This window comes from Balaenoptera borealis (assembly GCF_965194805.1).
Source record: "Balaenoptera borealis genome assembly, chromosome: 1".
NCBI lineage: Eukaryota > Metazoa > Chordata > Mammalia > Artiodactyla > Balaenopteridae > Balaenoptera > Balaenoptera borealis.
Window position 1 is genome coordinate 59522468 of NC_138860.1, and position 19091 is coordinate 59541558.

The 19091-nt window shown below is 35.9% G+C and overlaps 1 long non-coding RNA gene across 1 annotated transcript in view; it reads left to right on the forward strand.

Moving 5' to 3' along the window:
• LOC309604928 overlaps positions 1-19091 on the forward strand; it is a 39225-nt gene that overhangs the window by 5594 nt on the left and 14540 nt on the right. The window contains exon 2 of the long non-coding RNA XR_014231120.1: positions 104-18551. This is a non-coding gene — a long non-coding RNA (uncharacterized lncRNA). The remainder of the gene's footprint in view (positions 1-103; positions 18552-19091) is intronic.

Below are 19091 nucleotides of genomic sequence, written 5' to 3' on the forward strand. Positions count from 1 at the left end.
TCACGGGCCCAGTTGCTCTGCGGCATGTGGGATCTTCCCAGACCAGGGCTCGAACCCGTGTCCCCTGCATTGGCAGGCGGATTCTCAACCACTGCACCACCAGGGAAGCCCTCCCATAATATTTTTATTTATTTTATTAAAGAAAATATGGGCACATGAGTGTATATTATTTTTGTGTTTTTCTCTATTTAAAACTTAGGAAGAAAGAAGAAAGTCATAATGGGTTGGATTCTTCTGTTCCCTGGGAACTCACTTGACTCTGCTCAATTTTTTATAATCTATGGGTGGATAGAAAACAAAAGACAAGAGTAAGATAAATAACTGCTGAATCACAATTGGGTCTGTTATAAAATGATTTTGAAATGGCTTTCAAATCTGGAATGTCATATTCTGCTTTTTATTTTGCTTTTAAAAAATTACAAGTTCAAACCAGACAGAAAAATGTGAGTCATTGGCTTCTTCCTCCCTAAAAATCTCCATACTATGTCTCTGCTCCAGTCAGGGAAATGAAACAATTGACATTATCTGTCTTCTTTCCTCCACACTCTTGGTTAGTAGCACCTCCATAGATTCCAGCAGAGAGAAGGAGAGTTGCTTTACAATTTATAACAACTTGAAAGAACATAGCACCTCTCTTCCAGAAATTTCTGACATCCCACTGATGATATGGGAGCACAAATATCATTCTATTTTACAGGCAAGAATGGGAGAATCTGATCTACTATGATACAAAGTAATTTTTCTTACAGACTATTTGACAAGGGTAAAAATGAGAAACAAACCCAAGCCTAGCCCCTCTTGGCCTGTTACGCAGCCAGAGAAAGCATCAAAGCAAGTGTTCTCATTACCTCATGGAACCACTAGGTGTCACTAAATATAAAACTTGTATTCATTAGAGATTACAACTAGGAAAGCTGAAAAGGCAAGTGAAATTCATCATGTTAATGGAGAAAACTGAAAATTCCACCTTCAGTTGACACAATGGAAAGTGGCTTCTCTCTAGCCCAATAACCCCAGGAAATGGTTTCAGACCCTGTCATATCTGTGTGTGGACCCATTTGGACTGGCAAAAGCATTTAGCAGAAAAGTAACTAAATGATCTCATAAAACTCAAGAAATATGTTATAGAATGACTCTGTTAATAAAATGGGGTTAAAATTCCAAGCCTCAAGTGCTGGAGCCCTCCTGGGACTTGTGTCTAAAGTTTCAACAGCTGCCCCCAGGTGGCAGTGAGTCAGATAAATTGAATTCTCTTTAGACAGGGAAAATTGAGATATGATTTTTTTCAAATTAATTTCTACTTTTCTCAATGATTTCCCACCTTTTATGTCTTTATTCTGCAAAACATAATTGGCAAATAGTATGAATTCAATACATGTTTGCTGGATGAATAGTATGAAACAAGGGAAGGAAACTAACATTTATTTAGTTGCTTTTTATACCTTGTTCTCTACTGCTTTCTTGCATTCCTTTTTTTTAACATATTCTTCACCAAAAATCCTGTGAGGTAATTATTGTCATCATGGCTGTGTACAAGCAATACTCATGAGATATAATGACAAATAATCTTTACTTTTATTTCTCATTTTTCCTTTAAACTTTATTCAGTAGGAAAGCTCTTTCCCTGCTCCTGGATAAAATCTTCAAGCACACATATATCATTTCTGATCTCCTGTTGCTACTCAAATGTCCTATGATCACTTTAAGTAATAGAACTATCACAATTTAGTAATAAAAACTGTCCAATTTTATGTAATAACGCTACTTATTTCACTCAAAATCACAACTTCTCCTCCCCAAGCTAGAGCTGGTGGTGGTCTGGCAGTTTCCAGAAGGGGCTAAATTATGTTTCTTTTTCATACTCAACTCCTCCCCAACTCCCTAACATACTTTAGAGAGTGTGGGAAAGAAGAAGAGATGAAGAGGGAAGTAAATTATCTTTCTTTGAATGGTGCTTTTGAGATATTCAGATGTCCCCACTAGAAACATTTGATTGCACTTCCAAAGATGCAAGCTAAGCATTTTCTTCTGGCTGGCCATTGTCTCTCAGTTTTTCATATACTTTTATTTTCTTTATTGTACGTTAAAATTTTTCTTTCATATACTTTTCTTTATTAAATACTGAGGCATTCCCTCCTTCTTCTATAATAATAGAATTCCCAAGTGTAAGCTGAGTCCATGGCGACTTCGAATAGGACTGCTTTTCCCAGCCTCCCTTATCACAGTTCATTTACGAATTCTTGAAGCATCCTTAAATGGAGACGCTTGCTTTGTTTTTCCTTTCTTCTTTCCTATCGGCTGCAGAAAGGACATGGTCACTGCAGACTGGACGATGAGGTGGAAGCCCTGTGCTAAGGGCCTTGACAATCATGAAGCTGACTTGGCAGCTTTGTATATTGATATATAGGCTTTTTTCATAAAGATAATTAAACTTCTAGTCTCCTGCTTTCAGTTTTTATCACTTGCAGACAAACAAAATCCCAACTGATAGAAATACACAAGCAAATAAGATTTAATTTTAGGAAAACTTTGTTAATGAATAAAGTCGAGATTAGAAAAATAGCCTTTACTCATGCATCCTGACTTTTATCACCTTACGTACATGACACTGTGTGAGGTTCTGGAAGAAGAGTGTACAAAGGTGAAATAAGGGAGGTTCTGCCCACAAGAGGTCACGCTCATCCCCTTCTTGTCCTTCCTGTACCAGACATTGGATCAACACCCTGAGGCTGATTTCTTCTCCAGCATTTCATAGCTGCTGCTTCTCTGTTCTCTGAGGCAGCAAGCCTTTTTTTTATTCTTATTAAATTCCAAGAATATCTTTGACATCTGGGGAAATAAATAGATAAATAGATAAATAATGTTACCATAGTTTTTTCATGCTTAACTTCCTATAATTCTATTTCTCTTAGATAAATTGTATATTGTAATGTGTTGTAAAAAGTTATGATAGGAAATTAGGGTTTTTTCCCTAAACTGGTGAATTACCTGCCAGAGTCTGAGAGTATTTCCCTCTGTGACTTCCAGCGTAAGGACATGCTCCATGAACAAAAGCCTCTATAGTCACTGCCTCCTTTTGCAAATTCATATTGCACTTTTGCATATTAAATAGCAGAGTACCCCTGAGATACTCTCAGAAATGTATTTAACTTTCTTTAACCTAGCATTTTCCAATCTTATTTGATTATGGGACGCTTTTATCCTATAGCATCTATTAACATGTATTAGCTAGCACCCTCTACATCCTAGGCTGTTACAGTGAACTCCTTGTGCTTTCTGCAGCAATGATCCAGGGGTCTGATCACTGATTGAATCAAAACAGTCTTTCCTAATTTGCAGATAAAAGTTAGGCTCATGGAGAGCATTGCCTTAGTTTGAAATAATTTTCTCATAAATTTTGCTTAAATCTGTGGTATCAATTATAGATTTTCTGCTTGACAAAATAAGTGAACAAGTAACAAGCATTATTACTGGAAAAAATTTTAAAGCTCCAATTATACTTAGATTTAGGCATAGTTTTCCAAAGTAACAGTTTCCATGGTTGTGATTTTATGTTACACATGTACGGTATCATAGATTTGTCAGAAAATTATTTGTAGATCTTATGATAAAATACATTTTGACACTATCTCGTAGTGAATCTCAAATGTACAGCTGAGGAACTAGAGAAGCTTCACTTTTTGGATTGAATGATGGAAGCTTGAAAGAACAGGAAGGCAGTTGGGGGGAGGGATCTGAGAGAGGAGAAGAGGGAGAGGAGACATTGTTTTCTTATTAATGAAAACATTAAGAAGTCCACCTTCCCATGTTTATAAACTGTCCTAAAGAAACATCCCTGTTTTCCCCTCCATGTTCCTCCCTTTTTTCTCTTTTCATTGTGTTTCAAAATGGAAAGGACGTGGTTAAGATGAGCAGGAACCATTCAGATTCTTTTATTACCTAGCATTTAATTATAGGAATGGGTAATGTATGCAGCTAAAAATAACGCCTAATGGAAAACCATACCTACTGGAAAAATCAACTGGAAAGCAGGATGCTGACCCCATCCCCAGCATGTGCATTATAGTTTAGTTCCATTGTATTTGATTTTTTATTTAGTTATTTTAAACTTTTAATTAATAAGAACATTTCTTTAAAACTACAGCTGAATAATTATGCCATGTTTTTATAAAAAAAGAACCCAAAACTTTTACCTTCACGTTAAGGAAAATTGTCCAAACAATAGGCCTTAATTTTTTAAGTTCTCTTTCTGGAAAAGTGGAAATTTGATGGGGTGGTGGTTGTGGGGGAAGGGACTAGTTATATCACATTTTCATTTAGATATGGTATTCTTAGGACATATCACTGAATTTAGAACAAAATTCTTATAATGGGAAAAGGTGGAAATTCCATAAACATAGCACACAATCAATTGCATTCTCTTTTATAGTAAAATTTGAGAATTATTGCAAAGAGACTCAAGATTCTCCCATAGAAGTTTTTAAATATGAAAAGTCTGTAATACTCTTGGTACTCTACCCTCAAGTTTTTATTTTTAAAAGACTTATGTAATATGTAGGGCACAGCACATTGTATAATAATTTTTCCAGCCTTCCATACCACCAAATTTCAAAAGTAGATACAAAATACAGAAATTCATCTACATTCAATAAGAGCAAATAAACAAAAAAGACTCTCCAAAAGTATGATCTAGTAAAGCACTTAGAGCTCTTTTTTTTTTCAAAGCATTAAGATGAAAACATTAAACAATATGTTGATGGGATTATGAAGTATAAAAATTTAGAGACTGAAGATAACATTACTACCCTCATGGTCATCTTCTAGTATGGGAAGATAGACAATAAACAAGTAAAATCAAAATGTAGGATGTCATTTGGTTATAAATGATGCAAAAAAAAAAAAAAAAACAAGGTAGAGGAGGAGGGCAGAGATTTTGGGCATAAGAGGAGTGGGTGTAATTTGCAGTTTTAAATAATGTGGATAGCAAATGCTTCAGTGAGAAAGTGATATTTAGGCAAAGACCTAAAAGGAGAGTGGGAGCCATGCATCTACCTGGGGGACAGGCATTCCAGTAGGGGAAACAGCAAGTGTATAGGCTCTGGGGCCAGAGCATGATTGGACTTCTCAAAGAGACCACTGTCAACTGAAAAAAAAAAAAAAAAAGCACAATGTGAGAGTTGTGAGTTAAATTTTATTTGGGGCAAAATAAGGACTATAGCCCAGGACATAGCATTTCAGACAGCTCTGAGAAACTGCTCCGAAGAGGTAGGGGGAAGGTCAATATATATGTGACTTTGGTGAAGGGGGAGTACACGCAATCAAGCACATATTTTTTGCAGAATGTTGCTGCTAGTCTCGTGTAGGTTATTGCTAGTCACAAGGAGCAGATGTCACCATGAAGGATTTTAGTGTTTTTCTAGATACGAGGAGATGCAAGAATTGGGCTCATAAAATCTTCTCCTGAAAATATCTAGCTGTCTGAAGACCTATTCTGCCAGTTTTTCCGAGAGCACAGAGTGCCTCATTCCTGATCTCCACCTTGAACTCCTTTCGGGGGGTGTTGAAGGTCAGCAGCTTCAGAGGCTTATAATTTGATCCTTTTAGAGGTAGATGGCAAGTGCCAGTTTGTAGTTGGCACCACTGTAGTTGGACATAAGTGAGGAAGGGGTCAATCATTAGGACAGGAGGTGAGAGGGGGACCTATAGACTAGTATAGGCACCTCACTGTTACTATGTGTGAGAAGGGAAGCCATCAGAAGATTTGGGTAGAAGAAGGATGTGATCTGACCTATCATCCTGATGGTCTTTTGAGAATAGTCTGAAATTGGCCTAATGCAAATACGTACATAGAACAGTTAAGCGGTGGTTGTAATAATTCAAGCAAGAGATGATGTTGCTGAACCAGAGTGAACACAGTACAGGTAGGAACAGTGGTCAGATTCTGACTTTATTTTCAAAGTAGGGCATCTGTATTAGGTGATGGATTGGATGTGGAGGTGTGAGAGAAAGAGAGAAATCATGAACAAATAGAAGGATGGACATCCCATTCTGAAGGGTATGCCTGGGGAGGGGGCACAGAGCAAGGACGGTATAGAAGATAAGGAGTTTAGTTTTTATACATTAATTATGCAGATGTTCTAGTAGGGATGTAGACAATTGGATATGAGAGATTAGCTTATGATACAGGATGCAACACAAGACCCCAGAGAAGGTATGAAGTAGTCAATACAGAGTGCAGGCAAAACTAGTTATTCAGGGGAAAATTAGTTTGGAGTTTAAACTCACACAGCACAGCAAAAGAAATTTAAGTTGGATTAGAGAGGTCAATGTTTAAAAAAATAACAGCAGAAAAAATGAGCAAATTTCTGACCTCTGAATGGAAGAAGATCTGAGTATAAAAATAATAGAAAAAATCAAAAGGTAAAATATTGGTAGCTTTATGCACCTACAAATTTGAAATACCACCAAAAACATAAAATGTGAATAACAATCTAAGGGAAAATATACCATAGATATGACAAAGGTGGGTCAGTAGCCTTATATAAAGAGGCTTTACAAAACAGTGATAAAAAGGCTAAAATTCAATATAAAAAAGTGAAAGGTCATGAAGATACAATTTATGGCAAAAGGAAAGGACAATAAATATATTTTAAGTGTTCAAACTGACCAATAATCAAAATGATGAAAATTAAAACAAAGCACTCCTCCCTTCTTCTTCTTTTTTTTTTTTTTTGCTTATCGAAATGTATGTTCCCAGCAGCCCTGCAGGAGAGCACTGTATGGGGCTATACTCAGACCCTGTCATCCAGTGCTGCTGGGAACACACATTTGGACCTTTCTGCCCCATAATTCGGAAACATAAATCCTTGGAGAGTTCATACCCTGTGACACAACAATCACAATTCAAGAGATTGAAAAGAGAGATTCAATCCAAATTTTGTTTACAAAGATATTCATCACAGTATTATTTATACTGTGAAACATAAGAATAATGCAACTATCAACAGAAGAAAAATGACTGACTCAACTAAGAGGCATACCTAAAATTAAAGCATATTATGCAGCTATTACAATTACGTTTTGCAGAATTTTTAAAGATGGGAAAACTCTAACAGTATAATTTTTACTAAATTAAATAAGAATAAAAAACATCATGAATCTAATTACATAAACATTAAAGAAAAATGATATGAGATAAAAAATAGCTGCCCATATACAAAAAATTAATAGATGTTATTACATATAACTTGGAACATATAGGAATGGAAGACTAAGGAAACAGAAATTAACCACAGCCCAGAGATGTTAAGTGAGGCCGTCCTAGACCTTCAAGCCCCAGGTGAGCCGGCCAAGGCCTGGAGGACCTCTTAGGCAAACCATAGGATATTGAGAAATTTTAAGCTACTAAATTTTGTGTAATATGTTACATCACAAAGCTAGTTGATACACTTAGTCACTCAAGCCCAGGGAGCAGCTGTTCTTCTCTCTATTATTAGAGTATCTGGGTAAAGAATGATCCTACTTTTAGTAAGAGGAACGGTACAAGTGAACCAGCAGGAAAAGGGCACGTCTTGTGCTCCCCTTACCTCATTGCCCACACTTTTACCTCTACAAAAGCAGGCTTTGTCACGGGTGGAAGCTTCTCCCTGTTAACTTTGAGTGGTATTGTAATCCCGTAGGGCCCTGCGAGAAGCCTGTGAGCAAAGGCTCATCAGACCTTCAGTACTTCATGAGTGCTGCCTGCCCCCCACTGCTTCATCAGCTATTCTTGTAAGACTCTAGGTGTCCCTTTAGTTTTTGTAACTACAGTCCAGGAAGAAAGCCTGGACCGTAGTTAATTGAATTAATAAAGTCATACTTCAGGGTGCAGAAAAAGCTTCTGAGTATCCTATTTTTTGTCAGGTGCCTGAAAATGAAAGGCAGGGAGTTCAAATGACATTTGAGTGCTGGAAAAACAGATTGTCATTTTTGGCAGTCCAGTCCAGTTCTTCCTTAAGGAACTGGAAATTTTTCCCTCCCTTCATTTTTCAGCTCATATGTATTTCCAGGGAAATCCAATCCTTATATTTCTGATTCATTTACACATAATTCATCACAATGTTTTTCAAGAACTATTTCCAGTGGGCCTTTAGAATATGATTCCATTTATCAGGAGAATGAGTTCCTATTCCTGCCTATCCCAGATAGCACACACACAAAGAGGAAGTGACACTCCCTAGGAAAATTACTGGAATGCACCTTCATGAGGGAAACAGGACTCTACTGGATAATTTGCTTTAATGCCTCTGATGCTCAATAGAACTAAACGAAGGAAACCAGAATGTCCTGGTGGCCCTAAGCAACTAGGAATTAGTTTGGTGGGGAGAATGGCTAGAACCATCCTGGAAGTGATGATGGACTCTAGGCCCAGGAGGATGTATAGATCACATCATCTTACTGAGGGGGCTGTCAGTAGCAACTACAATAACTTGCTGGGAGCAACCCTGTAGCAGGGGTCTGAAGTATGATGTCCTGGACAGGATTAAGTAATCTATTTAATGACGATGAATAAACTCAATCTGATGAATATTTCTAGAGAAAAGCTCAATAATCTCAGAGGAGTGTTGTCCTACCTTTTTTCTTAAATCAACTCAGTTACCTGTTTCCTATTCCAGTGTCCTCTTTAGAGAAGTTAATTCATTAACTATCCTCTCTCTTTTGTATTCTTTCTCCATTGTTGCCTTCCAATCATCATACAAACACGCACAATTCTCCATTTAAAGCCCCTTCCTTAGCCCTCTGTCTCTCTACCACTCACCTTGTCTCCTTCAACTGAGATTCTAGAAAAATTAACTCACATTCACACTATCCATACTTTGATTCTCAATTTTCTGTTGAAGGGGAGTAAAATACATGACACCCAAATATACCACTTTTGGCATATGGATTATTTTGAGCTGAAGGCAATCAAGACCCAGCAGACTCATACAAACAAACAAAACAAAACAAAAAAACATTTTACCTCTCCCTTAAATACCTAAAAAAATTTAGATAGGGAGCCTGGCTCAGGGAGAGAGAGAGCTACTACAAGAGATAACTTTTATCTGAATGACATATCTGTATGGCAGAGCAAACATCTGATTATCAACTATCTGCTCTTATAGTCCTGTGAATTACCCTCCTCCCCTTAGAAGTCCCAGGCCCCTATCCCTTCCTTAGTTCAGGATGGCATATAAACCTCAACTACCTGATTTGCCCTTGGGTCTAATATTCTTAAGGGGATCCCATACATATGTAATTAAATTTGTTTTTCTGTTAATCTGTCTTATATCAATTTAATTAATAAGCCAGCCAAAAGAACCTAGATGGGTAGAGGAAAATTTTTCCTCCCCTATACTGCTCAACCCCTAAATATCTATCTTTAACCTTTACCACTCATTTAATTTTTTTTTTTTCTTAGACTGGGCAAAGATCTTCATAATTAATATATCTAATGGAGTGGACACCTTGCACTGCACATCACTCTTGATGTCTCTATTGCTTTGAACACTATAGAAGTGTCTCCCTACATCGATGTGTATCACACAAAGAAACTCAGCTGACCTTTTGTGTCCAGAGTTTTATTGGGGTTTCATTATATAGGCATGATTGATTGAGTCATTGGGCATGTGATTCAACTGGATCTCCAGCCCCACTTCCTTTCCTGCAGCCCTCTGGTAACATAGTTAGTTTTTCTCTCATGGCCGGAAACTATCTAGGGGCTAGCATGAGTCACTTTGTTAGCATAAATTCAGTGTAGTCCCAGGGGGCCACCATGGGTAACAAAGACACTCCTACCACTCAGGAAATTCTAAGGATTTAGAGGTTCCCTCCCAGGAACCAGGGACAAAGATCAGCTTTTTTTATTTTTTTAAATTGAAGTATAGTTGATTTACAATGTTGTGTTAGTTTCTGGTGTACAGTAAAGCAATTCAGTTATACATATTTTCTTTTTCAGATTCTTTTCCATTTTAGTTTATTGCAAGATATTGAATATAGTTCCCTGTGCTATACAGTAGGACCTTGTTGTTTATCTACTTTATATACAGTAGTTTGTACTTACTAATTTAACTCCTAATTTATCCCTCCCTGCCTTTCCCCTTTGGTAACTATAAGTTTGTTTCCTATGTCTGTGAGTCTGTTTCTGTTTTGTAAATAAGTTCATTTGTATCAGTTTTTAGTTTCCACATATTAGTGATATCATATGCTATTTGGCCTTGTCTGACTTATTTCACTTAGTATGATAATCTCTAGGTACATCCATGTTGCTGCAAATGGCATTATTTCATTCATTTATATGGCTGAGTAGTATTCCATTATATATATATATATATATATATATATATATATATATATATATATATATATACACACACACATACACATATATACCACACCTTCTTTATCCAGTCCTCTGTCAATGAACATTTAGGTTGCTTCCATGTCTTGGCTATTGTAAATAGTGCTGCTATGAACATAGAGGTGCATGTATCTTTTTGAATTAGAGGTTTCTCTGGATCTATGCCCAGGAGTGGGATGGCTGGATCATATGATAACTCTATTTTCAGTTTTTTAAGGAACTTCCATACTGTTTTCCACAGTGACTGCACCAATTTACATTCCCAGCAACAGAGTAGGAGAATTTCCTTTTCTCTACATCCTCTCCAGGATTTATCATTTGTAGACTTTTTAATGATGGCTATTTGAGGCCAATGAGGTGATACCTCATTTTAGTTTTTATTTGCATTTTTCTAATAATTAGAGATGGTGAGCATCTTATCATGTGCCTGTTGGTCATCTGTATGTCTTCTTTAGATAAATGTCTGTTTAGGTCTTCTGTCATTTTTTGACTGGGTTGTATTTTTTTTTTTTTTTTTTTTTTTGATTTTGAGTTGTGTGAGCTGTCTGTATATTTTGGAAATTAAGCCCTTGTTGGTCGCATTATTTGCAATATTTTCTCCCACTCCATAGGCTGTCTTTTCATTTTATGATTTCCTTTGCTGTGCAAAGTCTTATGAGTTCGATTAGGTCTCATTTGTTTATTTTTGCTTTTATTTCTTTGCCTTGGGAGACTGACCTAAGAAAATATTACTAAGATTTATGTCTGTGAATATTTTGCCTATGTTCTCTTCTAGGAGTTTTATGGTGTCATGTCTTATATTTAAATCTTTAAGCCATTCTGAGTTTATTTTTGTGCATTATGTGAGGGAATGTTCTAACTTCATTGATTTACATGAGGCTGTACAGCTTTCCCAACACCTTTTGCTGAAGAGAATGTCTTTTCTCCACTGTATATTCTTGCCTCCTTTGCTGAAGACTGACCATAAGTGTATGGGTTTATTTCTGGGCTCTCTCTTCTGTTCCATTGATTCATATGTCTGTTTTTGTGCCAATACCATGGTATTTTGATCACTGTAGCTTTGTAGTATTGTCTGAAGTCTGGGAGGGTTACGTCTCCAGCTTTGTTCTTTTTCCTCAGCATTGCTTTGACAATTCTGGGTCTTTTATGATTCCATATTAATGTTAGGATTATTTGTTCTAGTTCTGTGAAAAATGTCATGGGTAATTTAATAGGGATCACATTAAATCTGTAGATCACTTTGAGTAGTATGGCAATTTTAACAATATTAGTTCTTCCAATCCCAGAGCATGGGCTATCTTTCCACTTCTTTGAATCATCTTCAATTTCCTTTATCATTGTTTGATAGTTCTCAGCGTATAAGTCTTTCACCTCCTTGGTTATGTTTATTCCTAAGTACTTTTTTTTTTTGGATGCAATTTTAAAAGTGATTTTTTTTTTTTTACTTTCCCTTTTTGATACTAAATTTTTTCTTATGTAACACTCAGCAAAACTCTTGAGGTTTTATAGGGAAGGAGTAATTCACAGAAGGGTGCTCTAGGGTTTCAATGCACATTGAGTGTACCTGCTTAAAAAAAAATCTGATGAGTGGAAGTCAGAATTATGAACACAACAATAATGGAGAGTTATGGAATAATCATTTGACAGATGGTGTAATACATAGGCATTAAAATTGTGCTCAAAAAATTTTAAAGACATAAAAAAAAACACTTAGATAATATTAACTTTTCCATATGGAGAAAGAGCAAGCAAGAAGAACAAAAACACAAGAAAGTACCTTAGCAATGACCATAGTTGGGGAAAGTGGAAAATAGTGAAGGAGTGAAGCTGTAGAGAACACCCTCTCCAGTCAACTTCAAGTTTTGTTCACCTGGCTGGACCTGGGGGGCAGGAGGTTCTGAAGTGCACACTGGCTGTGAGATTAAAATGGAAAAACTTTGTGTCTTCTATATATCAATGTGAGATAGAAAATAAAGCTACTCCCTAGCTTAGTTGAAGGCAATGACGAGGAAAAAAAATACAAAACTCTTTCATGCTTGTATTCCTACTGAGTTCATAATATTTAATTAGTTAGTTTAACGAGAGAGAGAGAGAGAAAGAGAGAGAGAATTTTAACAGTGATTACCACTTTTTTATTATTCCTATTTTCTTATGTCAACTTTTATTTGTCTATTTCCTTTTTTTTTTTTTTTTTTTTTTACAGTGAATGTGTATTTTTCTCTTAAAAAGACCCAAAATGTACAAAATAGTAATGTGGCATTAGGAGAAATTTTCTATTGTCTTTCCCCCCTTTGTTTCTTTCCTTTTTTCTACTAGAAAAAAAAAAATGTAAAACACATTCTACATACAAGGCAAAGGCTTTACTTTTGTACCTAGAAAAGACAACCCGTAAAAGTTTTAAAAAATAAGAAGTGATTACCTGCTTGACAAAAGTTCACCTGAGAAATCTTTTCAAAACCAAGTTTTCTTGATAAATATTTAATGTGTCTATGTGCAAAAATGTACTTTCCAGTTGATCCACACACCTATCTTATCAAGCTAGGTACATTTGCACTAAAATTGGCTTTATATCTTACATTACTTTGCGGGTAAATTTTCCCCAAATGCTGAGGTTAGTTGCTATCTAATGCTGATAAGTCGAAGCCACAGATTTACATTTCTTTGAAACATTAAAGTTCAATTGTAGAAAACAGAATTCTCATTCTTGTATACTCTACAAGAGCTTTCCTAAATTTGCCCAGTGAAGTATTGTCTAATCAAGATTATTCCCATGGTAGTAAGGAAGTAATAACAGGGAGAATCCAAATGTATTTTTCACATTTCAAATGCAAAATGCTTTTATCATTTAATTTAGTTTCTTAATTTATATTAGATTTTTATTCATTCGATTCCTTCATTAACTGCAGTGATAAGGTTTATAGCCTGCCCCTAAGATACTCTCCTTTAAGTATCCTCCATTCAAGGTTACTTTGAACATAAACCAAATAGGAATTAAGCTCTCCTTTTCAGAGCCTAAGCTTTTTCTTCCTTGCCACTCTCCCGTAATCTTTATTTCAAATCATACTCTATCAGAATTAATATACTATAGGGCAGGAGTTTTCAAAGCATCATCAGCAATCGGCAGAGTCTTGGAGGCCCCTGAGATCCTATCAGGAGTCCATGAGGTCAAAAGTATTTTCATAATAATGCACTTATGGTACAAAAGCATTGATGGGTAAAACTGCCAGTCCTTTAGCATGAATCAGTGCAGTGGCACCAAACTGTATTAGTAGTCACAGTAAATAAAACAAACAAAACAGGCAAAGCTAGTACAAGTCTTTTAAATATTCTGTGTAATGAAATGGGAAGGACGCATAAAACACTTCCGTACAGAATGAAATGCAATGACTTCTTATTTTTGAGGAAAAGCACTTGTGCGATAGTTTGAGTTGTGAGTTGAACTCAATGTTTTATTCATGATACACATTTTTCTTTTAATTTGAAAGAAGGAATGACACACTATGGTTATTCAGACTTGGGTATTTGGCAGACATTTTCTCAAAAGCGAGTGAAGTATGTCACTTTGGGGAAAACAAGTATCTGGTGCCAATGATAAAATTAAAGTTTTAAAGAGAAAATTCGAATCTTGGAAAATTTTATCCACCACCATGAGTTTGACAGCTTCCCAATATTTAAAGACTTTTCTGATGAAGTTGGTGCTTGGTGGTGATATTAATAAATGTGACCTTGTGCCAGCATTTGGAAGACCTGCATAACTAAGTAAACCAGTATGTTCCAAATTACCAATCTATGATGTTACAAAGTTGGACATGAGTGAAAAATCTCCTCAAAGTGCAAGACAGACCAATGGATTTTAATGTAATAGAGTGTGAAAAGTTTGATAGGATTTCAAGTTCCACACTGTAACTAACCTTTAATAAATCACTGCTTATCAAATTTTAGTATAGTAGCAAAGAATAACCACAAATATGTGAAAAGGCATAAGGAAAGACATGATGTTAAGGGGACCACAAGTAGTTCAATAATTACTAGAACAGTGGTCCTTTTGTAGGCATATTTGCTATTGAAAAATTTGTCTTTAAGACACTAAACTACTTTGTTGAAATTACTGCTTACTTTACAAAATGCTTCCCTCTCTGCAAATGGTAGCTAAGAGTAGTAACTGCTTCATGGTTTTCTTCCCCATCAACAATTTACATGATGAGGGGACATAAAAAACATTGACTGATTTTTGTAAAGGCCCATTTTGATTAACAGAGCATTTAAAAGGCAAAATTTTGAATACCAACTTTAATTTTTAATTTCCTTGTGAACATTTCTTCAATTCAGCCACTGAAATTTCTCAAGAATAATTGACCTATTAGGACATAAGTTTAATATGTCTTTGAAATACACTTTAGCTCTCAAGTCCCTCACAGATGAAAGCTTTGTTCTTGGCAGTGCAAGAAATATACACCCTTCTTGAAAACTGTTTTTGGGAAAGAATATGCTTACTTTGGATGTTCCCTGTGAACTGTTAGGACACTCTCAAATAAAATAAATGTTTCCTTTATTTCAAGGGAAATAAATGATATTTTCAGATGTCTCTGAATAGACCTCAAAAATGATCCACACCACTGTCATTTTTGAGTTTTTGGAGGGGTCTCATCATCCATGAAGAAAACCGGAGACCTGAAGTAGGACCTTTGGGCACTACTGCCTAAGGTTTGACCTATAAAATCCTTTGGAAACTTGATCCTGTAAAACAAAGGATTGAATGGCAGGGAATGATTTGGTTTCCTAAAAACCCAGAAATGATGGTCCGGTTGTCTGTTCTAGATCTATTCAGCCCTACCACACTTATTCCTTTCTCTGTTTCCCAATATTTAGGGAAATCCCCAAATAAGGTACTTTACAGCTCTAGTCATAATTGATTTCATGGATGAATGGACTTTCCCACACATGCCATGCTGGGATATAAGAAACACATAACTTGTCTTACTGGAATCTTGAGATCTGGATTCTAGGGACTGTTTAATTGCCAGTTGTGTGATTTTTAACAAATTACTTGACCTCTCTGGGCCCCAGTTATCACCTCAGTAAAAGAAAAGGATAAAGTAGATTCCAGTAACAAAATCCTGTAATTTTATGGAAACTGTCCTGTCATTGGTTCTTGGGCTTCACAGAAGAGAGTTGGTAAATATCTCCACATGCATCCACTTTCCCCACCCTTGCAGACCGAAGTCTAAGTTATCTTTTGCTGTGCCCACATTTGGTCTCAAAATCATACTCATTTCAAGACTTCAGGAAGCTACTATGAAATGATTAGTGTTGGAACGTTTTCCAGCTGAGCTTCAAAATTAATTCCTTGTTATTAGGATAACTTCTCATTAAATAGCTAACATGTATTAGCATATATAGGTATGTGTCACTGTTTTAAGTGCTTTATGTGTATTAATTCACTGACTCTCAGCAACTTTGTTAGACAAGTACCATTATTACCCCATTGAACAAATGAGGAAACTGAGGCACAAGAAAATTTAGTACTTGCTCTGGTCACTCAGCTAATAAGTAGGAGAGCTGGAATTCAATCTCAGGCAGTCGATTAGAGAGGTGCATTCTTAACCACAACCTTAGACTGTTTCCGTTATTCTTTTCTGCCTGTTTTCTCCCTCTTTTTACACTGTTTATCATGGAAATATTAAAACATACATGAAAGTAGTGAGAACATTATAATAAATCTACATATACCTATTACCCAGCCTCAGTAATTATCAAACATGACCAAATATGGTTTATCTATATATGGTTTACATTTTTCAACTAGATTATTTTGAAACATCCCATGGATCATATCCTTTATTTGTAAATACTTCAGTATGTATCTCTAAAAGGTTTCTACCATACCATTGTCATGCCTAAAAGAACTAACAGTAATTCTTTAATATGATCAAATTCTTAGTATTCAAACTTTCCTAATTGTCTCACAATTTAAAAAATTTGTTTTACATTTTTTTTCAAATCAGAACCCCAAAGTGTTTGTACATTGCATTTTGTTGATATGTCTTTTAAATCTCTTACAGTAAATCACAGGTTTCTCTTCCCTCTTTTTTTCTCCCTTGCCATATATTTGTGGAGGGAAATGAGCTGTTTATTTGGTAGAATTTCCTATAGTCTGGATTTGCTTATTGCATTCTGTGGTGTCACTAGCATGTTCCTCTGTCCCCTGTAGTTCCTACAAACTGGAAATTTGATCTAAAAGCTTGATGAGGTGCAGATTTGATTTTTGGCAAGAATACAGTCATATCCACGGAGGAACTAAGCCAGTGTGCCACAACTACTGAGCCTGCGCTCTAGAGCCTGCGAGCCACAACTACTGAAGCCCGCACACCTAGAGCCCATGCTCTGCAACAAGAGAAGTCACCACAATGAGAAGTCCATGCACTGCAACAAAGAGTAGCCTCCACTCGCTGCAACTAGAGAAAGCCCTGTGCAGCAATGAAGACCCAACACAGCCAAAAATAAATAAATAAATTTAAAAAGAAAAGGTTTAAAATTTTCTCTCTTAACTGTCTTATAGATTTATTTTCCCTTCAGTATATTTTTATAGTTATTATTAAGGTAATATGTATGCTTTATTGCTATGGTATATATATATTTTTCTAAATTACATTTTCTGGTTTTTCTAGTATTCAAAATTATACAATTAATTATGCTTTAAAACTTTTATCCTGAAATAATTATAGACTCCAGAACTTGTAAAAATATTGCAGAAGGGTCCCATGTACCCATCACTTAATGTCCCTCAGTGGTAACATCTTAGATTACTACAGTACATACATGATCAAAACCAGGAAATTGACATTGATGAAATACAATTAATTATCCTACAGACTTTATTCCAATTTTACCAGTTTTTGCACAAATTCCTTTTTTGATATGTCTTTGTGTATAGCTTTATGTATTTTTATCATGTTTAGATTCATATAACCAACATCCTAATCAAGATATAGAATTGTTAATGTCACCACAAAGGAAGTCCCTGGAGATACCATTTTAAAGTCACACCTCCCTCCTTCCTTAACCACTGATCTGTTCTCTATTTCTTTAACTTTGTCTTTTCAAGACTGATGCATAAACTGAAATATACATTATGTAACTTTTTGAGATTGTTTTTTTTCTCACTCACCATAATGCCCTGAGATCCAAGTTGTTACATGTATCAGTAGTTTGTTCTTTTTAAATTTTATTTTATTTTTTAGCTGAACAGTATTCCATTGTAGGGACATACTACAGTTTATTTAACCATTTACTTGTTGAAGGACATCTGGGCTGTTTCCAAATTTGGGCTATTACAGTTAAAGCTGCTATGAGCAATGAAAAAAAAAAAAAAGAACTGAGGAAAACAAAGCAAATTAAAGGAAAACAAAACAACACATGCGAGAGAGAACTAAGAAATGCACCCTGCTTTTAACTACTATGTTTTATTCCATTTAGGATGGAATCAACTGACCTATGAGTCAAGCTGACTCCACTGATCAAGAAGTAAACACATGTACTATCACAGTTTGTAAATAATATCACTGAAATAATGTACTCATTATAATGTATGATTTTCAATACTAGGAGTTTTATTTAAAATTTTGATAACTGAATTTTAAATTGATATAAAATTTATGATTGTGTGAACTGAATGTTCATCAAAGAGCCTGCAGAAACTTTGCTTTAGATTGTACCACTGTGATGAAAAATAAAATCCATGAAGACTAGCCTAAGGATAAGGATACTGAGTGAAGGAAAGGGAGAGGAAGAAAGAGGTAGAAGGGGAAGAGTACAAGTTTCTCCTTGAGGTCTAGAGTAGAACTACTTAACCTGGTTTTCCTTGAGGCTCACAGGGTAGAAGACCTCTGAAGCAGGAAGTAAATTCCATGAAGGTAGGAACTACACAGTTTTCATCACCAATGGCTTTCCCAGTGCATTAAGCACAAGTAAAAATGACTGAAGGAACAATGAGTGTTGTAAGTGTTTGACTGCTCTGGAATGAGACCCCGTGGCCTTATGAGAAATGAGGAAAGAAAAGTCATGAGCTTCCCTACAGAGACTGAGATGTAGAGGTTAAAAATGTGTGCTATCCAATAAAGCCAAGTATATTTGCATGGGAAAATAGTGTATTAATTCACCTTCTAGAGCCAAGGCAACATTTTTTTTAAAACATCTTTATTGAAGTATAATTGCCTTACAATGGTGTGTTAGCTTCTGCTTTATAACAAAGTGAATCAGTTATACATATACAATATGTTCCCATTTCTCTTCCCTCTTGCATCTCCCTCCCTCCCACCCTCCCCATCCCACCCCTCTAGGTGGTCACAAAGCACCGAGCTGATCTCCCTGTGCTATGCGGCTGCTTCCCACTAGCTATCTATTTTACATTTGGTAGTGTATATATGTCCATGACACTCTCTTACCCTGTCACATCTCACCCCACCCCCTCCCCATATCCTCAAGTCCATTCTCTAGTAGGTCTGTGTCTTTATTCCTGTCTTGCCACTAGGTTCTTCATGGCCTTTTTTTTTTTTTTTTTCCCTTAGATTCCGTATATATGTGTTAGCATACTGTATTTGTTTTTCTCTTTCTGACTTACTTCACTCTGTATGACAGACTCTAACTCCATCCACCTCATTACAAATACCTCCATTTCATTTCTTTTTATGGCTGAGTAATATTCCATTGTATA